General features: G+C 41.0%; 1 protein-coding gene across 8 annotated transcripts in view; it reads right to left on the bottom strand.

Annotated features, from left to right (window-relative positions):
* Window positions 1-15,216, bottom strand: part of add3a (adducin 3 (gamma) a) — a 318,245-nt gene that overhangs the window by 198,702 nt on the left and 104,327 nt on the right. Inside the window, exon 3 of one of the 8 annotated variants that reach the window (XM_041210396.1) lies at window positions 8,976-9,068. The exons of 6 other annotated variants lie outside the window; for them this stretch is intronic. The gene's annotated coding sequence lies outside the window, so the exon portion shown is untranslated. Of the gene's footprint in view, window positions 1-2,509; window positions 2,530-8,975; window positions 9,069-15,216 lie in introns of those variants that run through there. One more of the 8 variants, XM_041210395.1, reaches the window with a different exon arrangement.

The following is a 15,216-nucleotide window of genomic DNA, read 5'->3' as shown; positions in this document are numbered from 1 at the left end:
ATCATTGTCAAGTGACTGAGAGTAATTTTGGTTAATAAAAAGGTTGCATTTGAAGTATTTTCCTTTTTGTTGTTCTTATGGCTAACAGTATGATTCTTCAGGGACTAGCATTCTTCCAGTTTCTTACTTGGTTCCACTTTTATCTATCTGATCACTGCCAATATCTCTACCAATGGATTCGCTTCCCAGGCCTAAATTATCATCTCCCAAAGAGCTATCCTTGGCTCTCTTATGCTGTTCCTTGGCAAAATCATCCACAAACATGGGGCCAGCTTTCATAAGTACACTACAACACTCAACTCTATCTTTCTGGGACAAAAACAGAATTACCTGGAAAAACTCAGCTGGTCTGGCAGCATCGGCGGAGAAGAAAAGAGTTGACGTTTCGAGTCCTCATGACCCTTCGACAGAACTTGAGTGAGTCCAAGAAAGGGGTGAAATATAAGCTGGTTTAAGGTGTGTGTGTGTGTGTGTGTGTGTGTGTGGGGTGGGGAGAGAGAGAGAGAAGTGGAGGGGGTTGGTGTGGTTGTAGGGACAAACAAGCAGCGATAGAAGCAGATCATCAAAACATGTCACAAACAACACAACAAAAGAACACAGGTGTTAAAGTTGGTGATATTATCTAAACGAATGTGCTAATTAAGAATGGATGGTAGGGCACTCAAGGTATAGCTCTAGTGGGGGTAGGGGGAGCATAAAAGATTCAAAAATATTTAAAAATAATGGAAATAGGTGGGAAAAGAAAAATCTATATAATTTATTGGAAAAAACAAAAGGAAGGGGGAAACAGAAAGGGGGTGGGGATGGAGAAGGGAGCTCAAGACCTAAAGTTGTTGAATTCAATATTCAGTCCGGATGGCTGTAACGTGCCTAGTCGGAAGATGAGGTGTTGTTCCTCCAGTTTGCATTGGGCTTCACTGGAACAATGCAGCAAGCCAAGGACAGACATGTGGGCAAGAGAGCAGGGTGGAGTGTTAAAATGGCAAGCGACAGGGAGGTTTGGGTCATTCTTGCGGACAGACCGCAGGTGTTCTGCAAAGCGGTCGCCCAGTGCCATTTTAACACTCCACCCTGCTCTCTTGCCCACATGTCTGTCCTTGGCTTGCTGCATTGTTCCAATGAAGCCCAACGCAAACTGGAGGAACAACACCTCATCTTCCGACTAGGCATTTTACAGCCATCCGGACTGAATATTGAATTCAACAACTTTAGGTCTTGAGCTCCCTTCTCCATCCCCACCCCCTTTCTGTTTCCCCCTTCCTTTTGTTTTTTTCCAATAAATTATATAGATTTTTCTTTTCCCACCTATTTTCATTATTTTTAAATATTTTTGAATCTTTTATACTCCCCCCACCCCCACTAGAGCTATACCATGAGTGCCCTACCAGCCATTCTTAATTAGCACATTCGTTTAGATAATATCACCAACTTTAACACCTATGTTTTCTTTTGTTCTGTTGTTTGTGACATGTTTTGATGATCTGCTTCTATCACTGCTTGTTTGCCCCTACAACCACACCAACCCCCTCCACTTCTCTCTCTCTCTTCCCCCACCCAAATCCCACCCCCCCACACCTTAAACCAGCTTATACTTCACCCCTTTCTTGGACTCACTCAAGTTCTGTCGAAGGGTCATGAGGACTCAAAACGTCAACTCTTTTCTTCTCCGCCGATGCTGCCAGACCAGCTGAGTTTTTCCAAGTAATTCTGTTTTTGTTTTGGATTTCCAGCATCCACAGTTTTTTTGTTTTTATCTCTATCTTTCTGGGATTCGGGATTCACAATTGCTCCACTTTGTATGCGTTATGCTACTTGTCCAGTCTCGAATAAACCCGTTTTTCTGACAGTTGGGAATGAGTGAAGCCATAGTCTTTTGGACACCGCGACAACATTCACACCCTTATCACCAATACCACCTCTCTCCTTAGCCATTGCCTCAGGCTAAAGTAGAATTTACAATTTTGACATGCTCGTCACCCCAAGCTGAGCTTCAGATTCTATATATTCTTAGTCACAAAAACTGCCTGCTTCCACCCTCATAACATCACCCACATCCATCCCCACCTCAGCCCACCCAGTGAAATCTAGATTCACTTGTTGTCATCTCCACACTCGATTATACCAATGCCTTGCTGGCCAACCTTCCATGTTCAATAAACCATTCATTCAAAACTCTATTCTACCCTGCAGCAAGTCTCACTCACCTGTCATAGCTGTGCTTGTTGATTTACATTGTTGCTGTACCCAGCAGTGCCACCAATTTAAAATTCTGTTTCAATCCCCACACAGCCTCACCCCTTCATAAATCTAACTTCCTTCATTGTTGCAACCCACCACACCCCTCTCCTGCAACGCTCCCTACTTTAGCACGACCACCGGTGCTGGGCCTTCAACAACTGGGCCCCATTCATTTGAATTCCCTATCCAAATTCCTTCATCTCTCAGCAATTCTTTAGCTAACTTCTTCCAACTTATCATTAATCTCCTCCTTAAAGGACTTAATACTCACTTCATCCTAAAATCTCCTTCCTTGGCTCAGCATTCATTGTTGTCAGATCACACCTCTAAAGCGACTTGGGATCATTTTCTACATTAAAAGCATTAATTCAAGTTGTTGTTGCTGTTTTGTAGAGTATGTTCAAACTCAAATACATGAAAACAAATTTTAAAGTTAACATTTATAACTGATTGAAAAGTTGTGAAATCACTAACAATAGCTTTTAGAGAACATTTATAAAGAATACCTCCCCAAGCTAACAGTAATCAATACTACAGGATTCATCAAATTGTAGATTTTCACTGCCCAAAATACATTTTCTTTTCCAAGGCTTTTGCCAAGATCTTATCAGCTCCCCAGAACATCTGGATTTCATTTGCTGTCATCCAAAGCAATCTAAAATGAACACAGACCCTATGCCATTATTTTTCTTTATTCTGTTTACATATTTATTTCCACCCGCTTCCCTTCCTATTTCACAAAATAGTCTAGTTTCTGACACAAGTGTTGCCTAATCGCTCAGAGAGGACTCGATACAACAAAATCTTAGTACAAACTTTTTAAAAATTCATTTACGGGATGTGGGCATCGTTACTGCCCATCCCTAATTGTCCTTGTTCAGAGGGCTTTTAAAAGTCAACCACATTGCTGTGGGTCTGGTGTCACATGTAGGCCAGACCAGGTAAGGACAGATGGATTTTTACAACATGATCATCACTAGACTTTTAATTCCAGATTTTATTGAATTCATCTGCCATGGTGGGATTTAAACTCAGGTCCCCAGAGCATCACCCTAGGTCTCTGGGTTATTAGTCCAGCAACAATTCCACTACGCCATCGCCTCCCCCTAAACTGCCATGCAAAAGATTAACTTAATATAGATCAAAATCAATTAAAAAAAATATAGGTAGATTATACTATGTAACAGTTAAATTGCTGAATTGATTGCTGTTAGATCACAGAAGTACATCAGCCAGAGTAGATTCAAGTCTGTTGTATGAACACAAAAATGGACATTTTGCATCAAAGTAAAAATTAAGTTGATGTTACTTATTTCAGACTTCAAAGTACATCCTGAGAAACTGCTGACACAAGTTTAAGGGTGGATTTTTGATTACATTATTCTCCCAAGTCAGGTTTTCCTCAGCAACAGACCCACACAGAACCTGGAGATCATGTAGATCAGTGTGACTTTGGAATTAAAAAAAAAGGACCAATCTGGTTATATGGTCATATTGATACTTATGATACAATAGGACAGGGATGACCAAACTTATTGAACCAAAGAACCGCATACGATAATCTTCAGATATCTGAGAGCCATAAGACACGAACAAACTTTACACAGGCTAATTACTGCTAGTAGAGGTCTTGTGGGTCTTCATTCTGGCCATAAGTCTTTGAAAATCCAGCTGATATGTTGTCAAAGCTGTATGAAGGAGCTCAGTCAGGTGTTGATTTGTAAGGTCTGCATGATGTTTCAACTTTACAAACTTAATTACGGTACACATTGATCACAGCAGTATATTGTGCCAAAAATTGAAATGAGTCACACAGAGTTGAGGAGATTTTGTTTCTGGCACTTGCTTCCAGAACTCTATTGTAGATTGTGATTTATGCATCGCCTTTAGACCCTGGTCCCTGTGGAAGTCCAACAGTTCCACTTCTAAAGCAGATGTTTCTGTAACCAGAGGTTTAAGAATCAGACAACCATCGTTGCCCACATTAACCATGAATGGGTTTACAAGAAAGGCAAAGCAGGACCTCAACTTCTGCAAGTCATCAGAAACAACTTGAAAATTAGCAAGCAGCCCTTGTAATTTATCTCTGTATGCTTCGACTTTGTGATCTTTTACTTCAGTGTCAGGGAATGTGTTTACCCTCCTTTTGAGATGGGGAAGTGGTTGAAGTTTCTTGCCAAAAGCTTTACTTTATTCTGGAAGCTGAAAACCATCTAAGGTCAGAAATAATCTTATCCTTCCCTTGGGAGTGCCAAGTTGAGAGTTTGTAGATGTTTCATAACATCAGTATGAAACAACAGATCCTGCATCCATTCACCATCTTCCAGCTGTGGATAGTGTCACTGCTCTTCTAAAAGGGAAAAAAAGATCAGCTCCAACAGTTTCACCAAGCTATTCCAGTCATGGTCCACTCCTCCATCACCCCCTACTCCTCAACCCCCTCCTATGGCACCACCCCATGCCCACGCAAAAGATGCAATACCTGCCCCTTCACTTCCTCTCTCCTCACCGTCCAAGGACCCAAACACTCCTTTCAAGTGAAGCAGCATTTCACTTGCATTTCCCCCAACTTAGTCTACTGCATTCGTTGCTCCCAATGTGGTCTCCTCTACATTGGAGAGACCAAACGTAAACTGGGCGACCGCTTTGCAGAACACCTGCGGTCTGTCCGCAAGAATGACCCAAACCTCCCTGTCGCTTGCCATTTTAACACGCCACCCTGCTCTCTTGCCCACATGTCTGTCCTTGGCTTGCTGCATTGTTCCAGTGAAGCCCAACGCAAACTGGAGGAACAACACCTCATCTTCCGACTAGGCACTTTACAGCCATCCGGACTGAATACTGAATTCAACAACTTTAGGTCGTGAGCTCCCTCCCCCATCCCCACCCCCTTTCTGTTTCCCCCTTCCTTTTCTTTTTTTCCAATAAATTATATAGATTTTCCTTTTCCCACCTATTTCCATTATAAAAGGAAAAAAAAAATATTTATTTATTTTTATTTTTTTTACATCTTTTATGCTCTCCCCACCCCCACTAGAGCTATACCTTGAGTGCCCTACCATCCATTCTTAATTAGCACATTCGTTTAGATAATATCACCAACTTTAACTTTAACAGCTATGTGTTCTTTTGTATTATTGTTGTTGACATCTTTTGATGATCTGCTCCTATCACTGCTTGTTTGTCCCTACAACCACACCCCCACTCCACCTCTCTCTCTCTCCACGCCCCACACACACACCTTAAACCAGCTTATATTTCAACTCTTTCTTGGACTCGAACTCAAGTTCTGTCGAAGGGTCATGAGGACTCGAAACGTCAACTCTTTTCTTCTCCGCCGATGCTACCAGACCTGCTGAGTTTTTCCAGGTAATTCTGTTTTCATTTTTGTTTTGGATTTCCAGCATCCGCAGTTTTTTTGTTTTTATTCCAGTCATTACTGGTTGGCAACACCTCACAATGCAGTAGAAAGAGACATCATCAGGCTTAGCTACAAGGCCCAGCTCTTCAATAAAATTTTGGAGTCTTCCCATTTGAGCAGATGAAACTAACAATTTCAAGAACCATTTTCATAACGTTTTTTGTACTTGGAAGTACCTGGCTGCTAGATGTTCACAATGAATGATGCAATGAATAGGGAGAAACTCCAGAAATTTAGGATCACTTTACAAAAATGCAATTTGGCCTACATTTTTCCCCATCATTACAGATGCACCATCTGTTGCAACACTGACAAGTTTATCCTGTGGCACATTGGCATTTGTAAACGCTCCGACAAGTGCATTTTTATGTCAACCCCATGAGCTGTTTCTTTCAGTGCCACCAAGTCCAATGTTTCTTCTTTCACAATTATACAATAACAAATATTTCCAGTTGTGGGCTGTCTTGTATGTCTGTGGATTCATCAAGAGCTAAGCTGGGTGCTAGATAATTCTTCAGATTGTTTTGTATCTTATTTGCAACATCAGTACTGATCTGGGAGATATGCCTCTCTGTAGTGTGGCGTGAAATTTGAATGTGTGTTATTAGTCGCTGTAGTTGTGTGTTATTTGAGTCTACAACTGCAACGACTTCAGTAATATTCTTAACAAATTCTCCATCAGAATATGGAAGTTTAACACAAGCAATATTCCATGGCATAACAAAACTAGATTTGGTTGTTGTGGCAGCTTCCTTACTTGAAAGTAGTGTCTGCTAACTATTTAGGGATGATTTTAACATGGTTAGTATATTTTTCTGTAATTCTGATTTATGAAGATACACAGACAAACAGATTGTGATTCGTTTTGTAGTGGCGTTTCAAGTTACTGGCTTTGTAGTGAGTGAGTGATACATTGCAGATAAAGAGCATAGGTTTCCCGCCTTCCCTGCTTAAAGATTTCTTTTCATCTTCATACTTTTGTTTCTTACAATTTGATGTCACATTTTCATTCACAAAGTTTACACAAGGTTAACACTTAAATCTAAAGCCATTGAAATGCAACTAATGTTTTTGAACTATAAACACAACTTGTATCCTGAGCGTATCACGAGGGTTTCCAATCTTCACCTTCGAAGATCCTACCTTGGAATTTTGTCCAAGGGTCATTTCAACTCAGACAGCTTCAACAATGGCACACATCACAGGGTTTCAATCTTGCCTTCTGAGATTCCTCTTCCTGGATTCCTAAGTACACTCAGGCATCAAATTACAAGCACAATTTCAGCTCTTTGGCCGTTCTAAGCAGAACACTACTGATCCAAAGGGGTACCTTTGCCCAACGGCCCATAGCATGGCATCATCAACTTTCAGCTGCCTTCTTAGGGCTTCTCCTTAGTCCTCTTTGATTAACAGGGCTTCTCCGGAGCCCACTTCACTTAAAGTCTGCTCCCCACAGCGCTTTAATTGCAAACTGTTTCTCCTTTTCTTAACTCAACTGGGACCTGTTTCCCTCCCTTGTCCCTTCCTCTGTGACACTTCTTGGGACCTCTTCTTGGTCCCTCTCTCTGGGACAATTCTTGACTATGGCATTCCGCACCCGGCCACCTGTCCTGGGTTTTTGTGTCCTTCTTTTATCCCTATACTCAGGCACACATGGCCTGTCCAAGGCCTGAAGGACAAAAAGTTGTCGAAATGCACATGTGCAGCCCACCCCCACCTGTACACGAGTAGGAAGACCGATAACAGTTGGGACTTGGAGTTCCTGACCTCTATTCTGACAAGCAGGCAAGTTTGTGTTTCATAACACGATTGTACTGAATTGAGACACAAAAGAAAGTGTTCAGCCAATATTTTTCCACGTACCACACTGTGTCAAAGATCCACATGCAGCTCGTGAGCCGTGATTTGGTCATGCCTGCAATAGAATATAAATAGAACTAAGACAATTATTTTAGCTACCCATGATTTCCATTATTCCTTTACAACAGTCCCAGATTGAGTGTCAGCCTTTGGCTCAGTTGTTAGCACTTGCACCCCGAGTCAGATGGTTGTAGGTTTAAGTCCAACTCCAGAGATTTGGGCACACAAAAACAAATGCTGTACTAAGCGCTGTTGGAGATGCCATCAGACCAGGGCTGTGTTTGTTATCTCAGCAGGACATAAAAAATCCTAAATAATATCAGGGAAGTCAGTGTGATCAATATTAATTCCTCAAATTAACATCTCAAAACACACATACTATCTGATCATTGTTGCTCTTTGTGGAAACTTGTTATGCACAGATTGGCCGCCGGGTTTTCTACATTAACAACAGTGACCAGGGCGACAAAAAAAGTACTCAATTACTTGTAAAACACCCTACGATGTCCAAATGAAATAGAAATGCTTCTTTCCTTATAACTGCACAAATATCTATCTTAATGGAAAGATTATGATGACAGAATCTTACAAGAGGAACCAACCAATCTGAACTATAACAACAACTTGTATTTATAAAGTATTTATGTTGATCTCAAAATACTTCAAGCAATGAAGTTTTTGAAGTGGTCATCATTATTTGACAAATGCAGTAGCAATGCTTCACCAAAAATGCTTCAAAGAGAGTCATGAAACAAAGGGCAAAACTATTTTAGGTGTTTGAAGGAGAAATCTTGAGCCAAGACACGAGTGGAATTTGTTGCTCTTTTACTAGTGCAACATCAATTTAATAAATATCTTCCTACAAGAACAGAAAGGTGCTACCACAGATTATCAACTAGTCCAAAAGATGACACACCCTTCAATGCAAGTACTGAAAAAGAGGAAAGAATGCTAACCTCCAACAATGGTTGAAGGACTGTATGTGCAGTTATTTCATGTAAATGCCTGTTGTGCTGATGCACCATATAGAATAAAAGAGATCTCAACTCCTGGTCTGTATAGAGTTAGACGATCAGATGACCTTTGCCAGGGCAGTAAAGAGAAAAGAATAACTAGCTTGTCTCCCTAACTTGGAGGGGAAAGAAATAGGTGCCTTATGGATAATACATGCATAAACCCTTGGCTGAAGTTAGTATCATGATGATGCACTTCACAATCAAACTGTACTGACAATTCCTGTCCAAGTTCATATCCTTGTTGTGTCATTCTCTGTGTAAGACACAAAAAGAACTTGTGGAACGTAGCTCAGTCCAAGTTGACAATTTGAAGAAAGAAGGGTGGAACACATACAGCATTCCTAAAGAAGCTTGTTTAAACTTATGATCTAAACTTTAGAATTCCATCATAAAGCTACAAACAGCTTCCGCAGTAGGCTTTCACTAATCACTTAAAATACCTTTGGTTGGAAACTAGGTAGAACATAGACATGGTTCTCTTTTTCACCCTTAACTTTTATAGGTGGATTCAATGGTGTTGTCCATCAGATAATCTGTGATTAAAAAAAAATGCAATTGGACTGAATGGTTTTACCTGAATCAATTAGCAAAATACATAAAATTACAATTAACACAGGATAATGCATATATGAATTTAAAAAACAAAACATTCTTACAAAAAGACTTGAAATTATATAGCGTTTTTCACGACCTCAGGGCATCCTAAAGTGCTTTACAGCTAATGAAGTGCTTTTGAAGGGTAGTCACTGCTTTAGGAAACATGACTAATTCGGATAATTGACAATTCTGAACTAATTCTAGAATTGAAAACTAGTGTCAGGAATGGTGACTGCGAAGCTATCATCAATTATTGTAAAAACCCATCGGGTTCAATAATGTCCTTTAGGGAAGGAAATCTCCTATCCTTACTTGGTCTGGCCTACATGTGACTCCAGGGCCACAACAATGTGGTTGACTCTTAACTGCTCCCTAAAATCCTAGCAAGCCACTCAGTTCAAGGGCAATTAGGAGTGGGCAACAAATGCTGGCCTTGCCAGTGATGTGTACATCCCATGAAAGAATAAATTAAGTGAAGAGGGCACTTAGAAGACTGCATACCTCCGCCATGCTGTGTTAACTCAATGTTATTACAATTTCGCAGCTCTTTCTTGAGGCATTTCTCTACCTGGTTGATGTTCTGTAACTACAAAGCTGAAAAAAAGAAATGTTTTTATTGAGCTTCCATCTCACTGAGGCGGCTTCAGGCCAATCCACATTCAACAACCTGCACTGAAACCTTCTAACAGCTCAGGCAAATAGCACCACAACAGCTGAGGCAATCCACAACATTTATTAAAAAAAAGTCAATTCACTCTATCTCCCAATGTTAAAGGGTTCTTTAAAAAAGATTCCAGGACCTAGATCCACATCTTCACCAAAAACTAATCAGCTCGTCCTTGGGCCATATCTTATTCAAGTTTTGAAGCTTTGTTGAAATCCATCCATTAGCTTTTGAAATATATTGTTTACAAACAGGAGCAAAAACATTACAAAAACAAAAATAAAAATATCTGGAAAAACTCAGGTCTGGCAGCATCGGTGGAGAGCAGCACAGTTGACATTTCAAGTCTGCGTGACTCTTCAACAGAACTAATTAAAAATAGAGAAGGGGTGAAATATAAGCTGGTTTAAGGTGGGGGGGGGGGGTGGGTGCGGTGATTGGGACAAGAAGAGCTAGGTAGAGGGCCAGTGTAGGTGGAGATAACCAAAAGATGTCACAGACAAAAGGACAAAGGGGTGTTGAAGGTGGTGATATTATCTAAAGGAATGTGCTAATTAAGGGTAGAAAGCAGGACAAGCAAGGTACAGTTGGCCCAGTGGGGGTGGGGTGGGGGGAAGGAATCAAAAAAGGCTAAAAGGTAGAGATAAAACAATGGATGGAAATACATTTAAAAATAATGGAAATAGATGGAAGAAGAAAAATCTATATAAATTATTGGGGAAAAAAAGGGGGAATCGGAAAGGGGTTGGGAACGGAGGAGAGGGTTCATGATCTAAAGTTGTTGAACTCAATATTCAGTCCGGAAGGCTGTAAAGTACCTAGTCGGAAGATGAGGTACTGTTCCTCCAGTTTGCGTTGAGCTTTACTGGAACAGTGCAGCAAGCCAAGGACGGACATGTGGGCATGAGAGCAGGGTGAAGTGTTGAAATGGCAAGCGACAGGGAGGTCTGGGTCATGCTTGCGGACAGACTGAAGGTGTTCTGCAAAGTGGTCACCCAGTCTGCGTTTGGTCTCTCCAATGTAGAGCAAAAACATTATCTCCGTCCACCTTCAGTGGGGGAAGTAATGCTATTGATATGGTGGAAATTTTCTCAGAAAGGAAGCAATGATAATTCTAGATCTTAAAAATGTAACCTGTATTAAAAAAAAATATAAACTAGATGTTACTGGCTACTATTTATTTGCCGATTTTCAAATTCAGCTCTGTGCCAGTTGTTCAGAAATTCCAGTAAAAAAAATTGACAAATGCCAACAAGTCGTTTGATGACAAAATAATGTTACTACAAATGGACCAAAGCATTGATTTTTCAACTTCACATCAACTAGAAATTGTGGTTGCAAAATTCTGTTTAAATTTTAGCCACAATCGTTATATTATTTACCTAGAGGAAAAGAAAAACTGTTCAAAGGATCTAACCTCCTTTCAAGTCCACTGGTTGTTCTATCAAACATGAAAATGACACAAAACTTGGCAGTGTTGTGAACTTTGAGGAGAATTGTGACAAACTTCAAGGAGAGATAGACACAGTCTGGTGGAAGAAGAGTGTGAGAACAGACTGGAAGAAACATAAAATAATCCAGAAGTCCTCTATAGGTGCATAAATAGTGAAAAGCTATAAGGGGAATGAGGGAACAAAAATGGGAATTACGTACAGCGGGAGAGGATATGGCTGAGGTACTAAATGAGTACTTAGTACTTTGCATCACTCTTTACTAAGGGAGAAGATGCTGCCCAAGACATTGTGAAAGAGGAGGCAGTTGAGACATAGGATGGACTAAAAATTGACTTCAAAAAAAAGGTGGAGGGGGGTTGGGGATGGATATTAGGCAGGCTGACTGCACTTAAAGCATACAACCACAAACTGTAACCTCACGGCTTGGCATATCCCCCACACGACCATTACCATCAAACTGGGGAATCAAGCCTGGTTGAATGACGAGTGCAGGAGGACAGGTCAGGAAAAGGACCAGGCATACATAAAAACAAGGTAAATCTATACCACAGCAATACTTGTATGCCAAACAATGAAGCAGCATGTGATAGACGATGCTAAGCAATCTCACAACCAATGGATCAGATCCAAGCTCTGCAGTCCTGTCATTTCCAGTCGTGGTGGGCAATTAAACAACTCATCGGAGGAGGTGGCTCCATAAATACACCCATCCTCAATGATGGGGGAGCCCAGCACATCAGTGCAAAAGGCAAGGCTGAAGCATTGCAACAATTTTCAGCCAGCAGTCCTCAGCATCACAGATCTCAGTCTTCAGCCAATTTGATTCATTCCATGTGATATCAAGAAACGATTGAAGGCATTGGATACTGCAACAGCTATGGGCCCTGACAACATTCTGACAATAATACAGAAGGCTTGTGCTCTAGAACTAACTGCACCCCAGTCCAGCTACAACTCTGGCATCCACCAGCAATATGAAAAATTTCCTAGGTACGTCCTGTACACAAGAAGCAGGACAAATCCAACCCAGTCAAGTACCACCCCATTAGCCTACTCTCGATCATCAGCAAAGTGATGGAAGGGACTATTGACAGTGCTATCAAGCGGCACTTAATTAGCAATAACCCGCTTATTGATACTCAGTTTGGATTCCACCTGGGTCATTCAGCTCCTGACTTCATTACAACCTTGGTCCAAACATGGAAAAAGAGCTGAGGTGGGAGTGACTGCACTTGACATCAAGGCAGCATCTAACCGAGTGTGGCATTAAGTATCTCTAGCAAAACTGGGGTCAATGGGAATCAGGGGGAAAACTCCACTGGTGGAGTCATACTTAGCACAAAAGGAACATGGTTGTGGTTGTTGGAGGTCAATCATTTCAGTCCCAGGACATCTCTGCAGGAATTCTTCAGGGTAGTCTCCTAGGCCCAACCATCTTCACTGCTTCATCATCAATAACCTTCCCTCAATCATTAGGTCAGAAGTGGAAATGTTTGCTGATGATTGCACAATGTTCAGCACCAGTTGTGACTCCTCAGATACTGAAACAGGCTGTGCCATATGCAGCAAGACCTGGACAACATTCAGGCTTGGGCTGATGAGTAGCAAGTAACTTTTGCACTACACAAGTGCCAGGCAATATCCAACTTTCAATAAGAGAGAATCCAAATATCTTGATTTGGCATTCAACAGCATTGCCATCAGTGAATCCCCCATTATCAACATCCTGGAGGTTACCATTGACCAGAAACTGAACTGGGCCAGCCATATAAACTTTGTGGATACAAAAGCAGGTCAGAGGCTGGGAACTCTGCAGAGTAACTCACCTTCTGACACCCGAAAGCCTGTCCACCGTCTACAAGGCACAAGTCAGGGGTGTGATGGAATACTCTCCACTTGCCTGGATGAGTACAGCTCCAACAACACTCAAGAAGCTCGACACCATCCAGGACAAAGCAGCCTACTTAATTGGCATCCCATCCACCAGCTTCAACATCCACTCCCTCCACAGTGGCATCATCTACAAGATGCACTGCAGCAACTCACCAAGGCTCTTTCAACAGCACCTTCTAAACCCGCAACATATGCCACCTTGAAGAACAAGGGCAACCAATGCATGGGAACACCGCCACCTGCAAGTTCCCCTCCAAGCTATACACCATCTTGACATGGAAATATATTACCATTCCTTCCTAACAGCACTGTAGGTATACCTACACCACATGGACTGCAGCAGTTCACCATTACTTTCTCAGGGGCAATAAATGCTGGCATAGCCAGTGACACCCAAATCCTGTGAAGGGATTAAAAAAATTTCACGACCTAGACTTGGCTATACATGGTACAATTTCAAAACATGAAAATGACACAAAACTTGGCAGTATTGTGAACTTTGAGGAGAATTGTGACAAACTTCAAGGGGAGATAGACCCAGTCTGGCGGAATGGGTGGACACATGGCACATTAAACTTATTGCAGAGAAATGTGAAGTGATTCACCTTGATAGGAAGAGGTAGGAGAAGCAATGTATCACGGACAATTCTGAAGGGGGTGCAGAGGCAAAGGGACCAGGGGCTATAAATGCACAGATCACTGAAGATGACGGGTCTGATTGAGAAAGCTGTTAATAAAGATAATGGGATTTTGAGCTTTCTAATTAGAGTTCAAAAACAAAAATGTTATGAAGAACCTTTCCAAAACACTGGATCGGCCTCAACTGAAATATGTGTCCAGTTCTGGGAACTGCACGTTAGAAAGGATGTGAAGTCATTAGAAAGGATGCAGAAAAGATTCATGAGAATGGGTCTAGGGATGAGGAACTTCAATTATAAGAGTAGATTGGAGAAGCTGGGGTTGTTCTCCATGGAGAAGATTAAAAAGAGATTTGTTCAAAATGTTGAGGGAACTGGACAGAGTGGATAGGGAAATACTGTTTCCATTGGCAGGAGAGTCAAGATCAGAGGATACCAGGTTAAAATGATCGGCAAAAGAAGCAAGAGTGACATGAGTAAAAATTTTTTCAATGAAGCACTTTGCTAGGATCTGGAATGTACTGCCCAAATATGGTAAAGGCAGTTTAAATAGAAGCCTTCAAAAGAGGATTAAATAATTCTCTGGAGAGAAAAAAATATGCAATCTTATGGGGAAAAGGCAGGTGAATGGTCTAGTTGAGTGGCTCCTGCAGAGAGCCTACATACCCACAAAAGGCCAAAGGTCCTCCTTCTGTGCTGTAACCATTCTATAATTCTATGACACGTTTCATAAGCCATCCACAATTTGCTTATTGGAAATAGGGTTTCAAAGATCTTGTTCCACACATCAAACATGAGAAAGATACCCTCAATGCATCAGATTCTAGTTGACAAGGTCAGAAAGGTACGAAGATAATACGAATAGCATGAAAACTGAATAACTTCAACTTAAATGGTGTTAAAATGCTTGGGAGAAAGTCTCCCATCATAAGTAGAATATTTAAGTTGCATCTAATGCCATGTTCTATTTGAGTAGAGTAAAATTGAAGTTGAAATTGATTGCAACCAAGAAAAATTGATTTGCCAGTAGTTATTCTAACCGAATAAGCAGTTCAAAAAACATATCTGGTTGGGGAAACAATGAATAAATACCAATATTAAAGCAAGCACAGAAACTGAAACAGTTCATATAACTCTCTATTCTAGAATGCTACTTTTAAACTTCAACTCAAATGAAATCTTAAAATATATGTATTTGTACTAACCCTCCTTGCATCTATCTTCACTTTATAAAGGAGGAACTCCAGATGTCAATGACTTTATTTTGTCACTTTAAATTAAAGGACTGAACAAGACATAATTTTGATCAAATGCAAATCAACCATTTAATAGTACAGTCAGTTGATCATCCATCCAGCCTCTCTGTTCTTGCAATGTTGATTTCCTGTTCAAACAATTATTAGCCTGGATCTATAATCTTCAGAGATAAGTGAGT

Source organism: Carcharodon carcharias, chromosome 17 (assembly GCF_017639515.1).
Source record: "Carcharodon carcharias isolate sCarCar2 chromosome 17, sCarCar2.pri, whole genome shotgun sequence".
In the NCBI taxonomy this organism is placed as follows: domain Eukaryota; kingdom Metazoa; phylum Chordata; class Chondrichthyes; order Lamniformes; family Lamnidae; genus Carcharodon; species Carcharodon carcharias.
The sequence above is the reverse complement of the archived record's forward strand: the minus strand, read 5'-3'. Positions and strand labels throughout refer to the sequence as shown.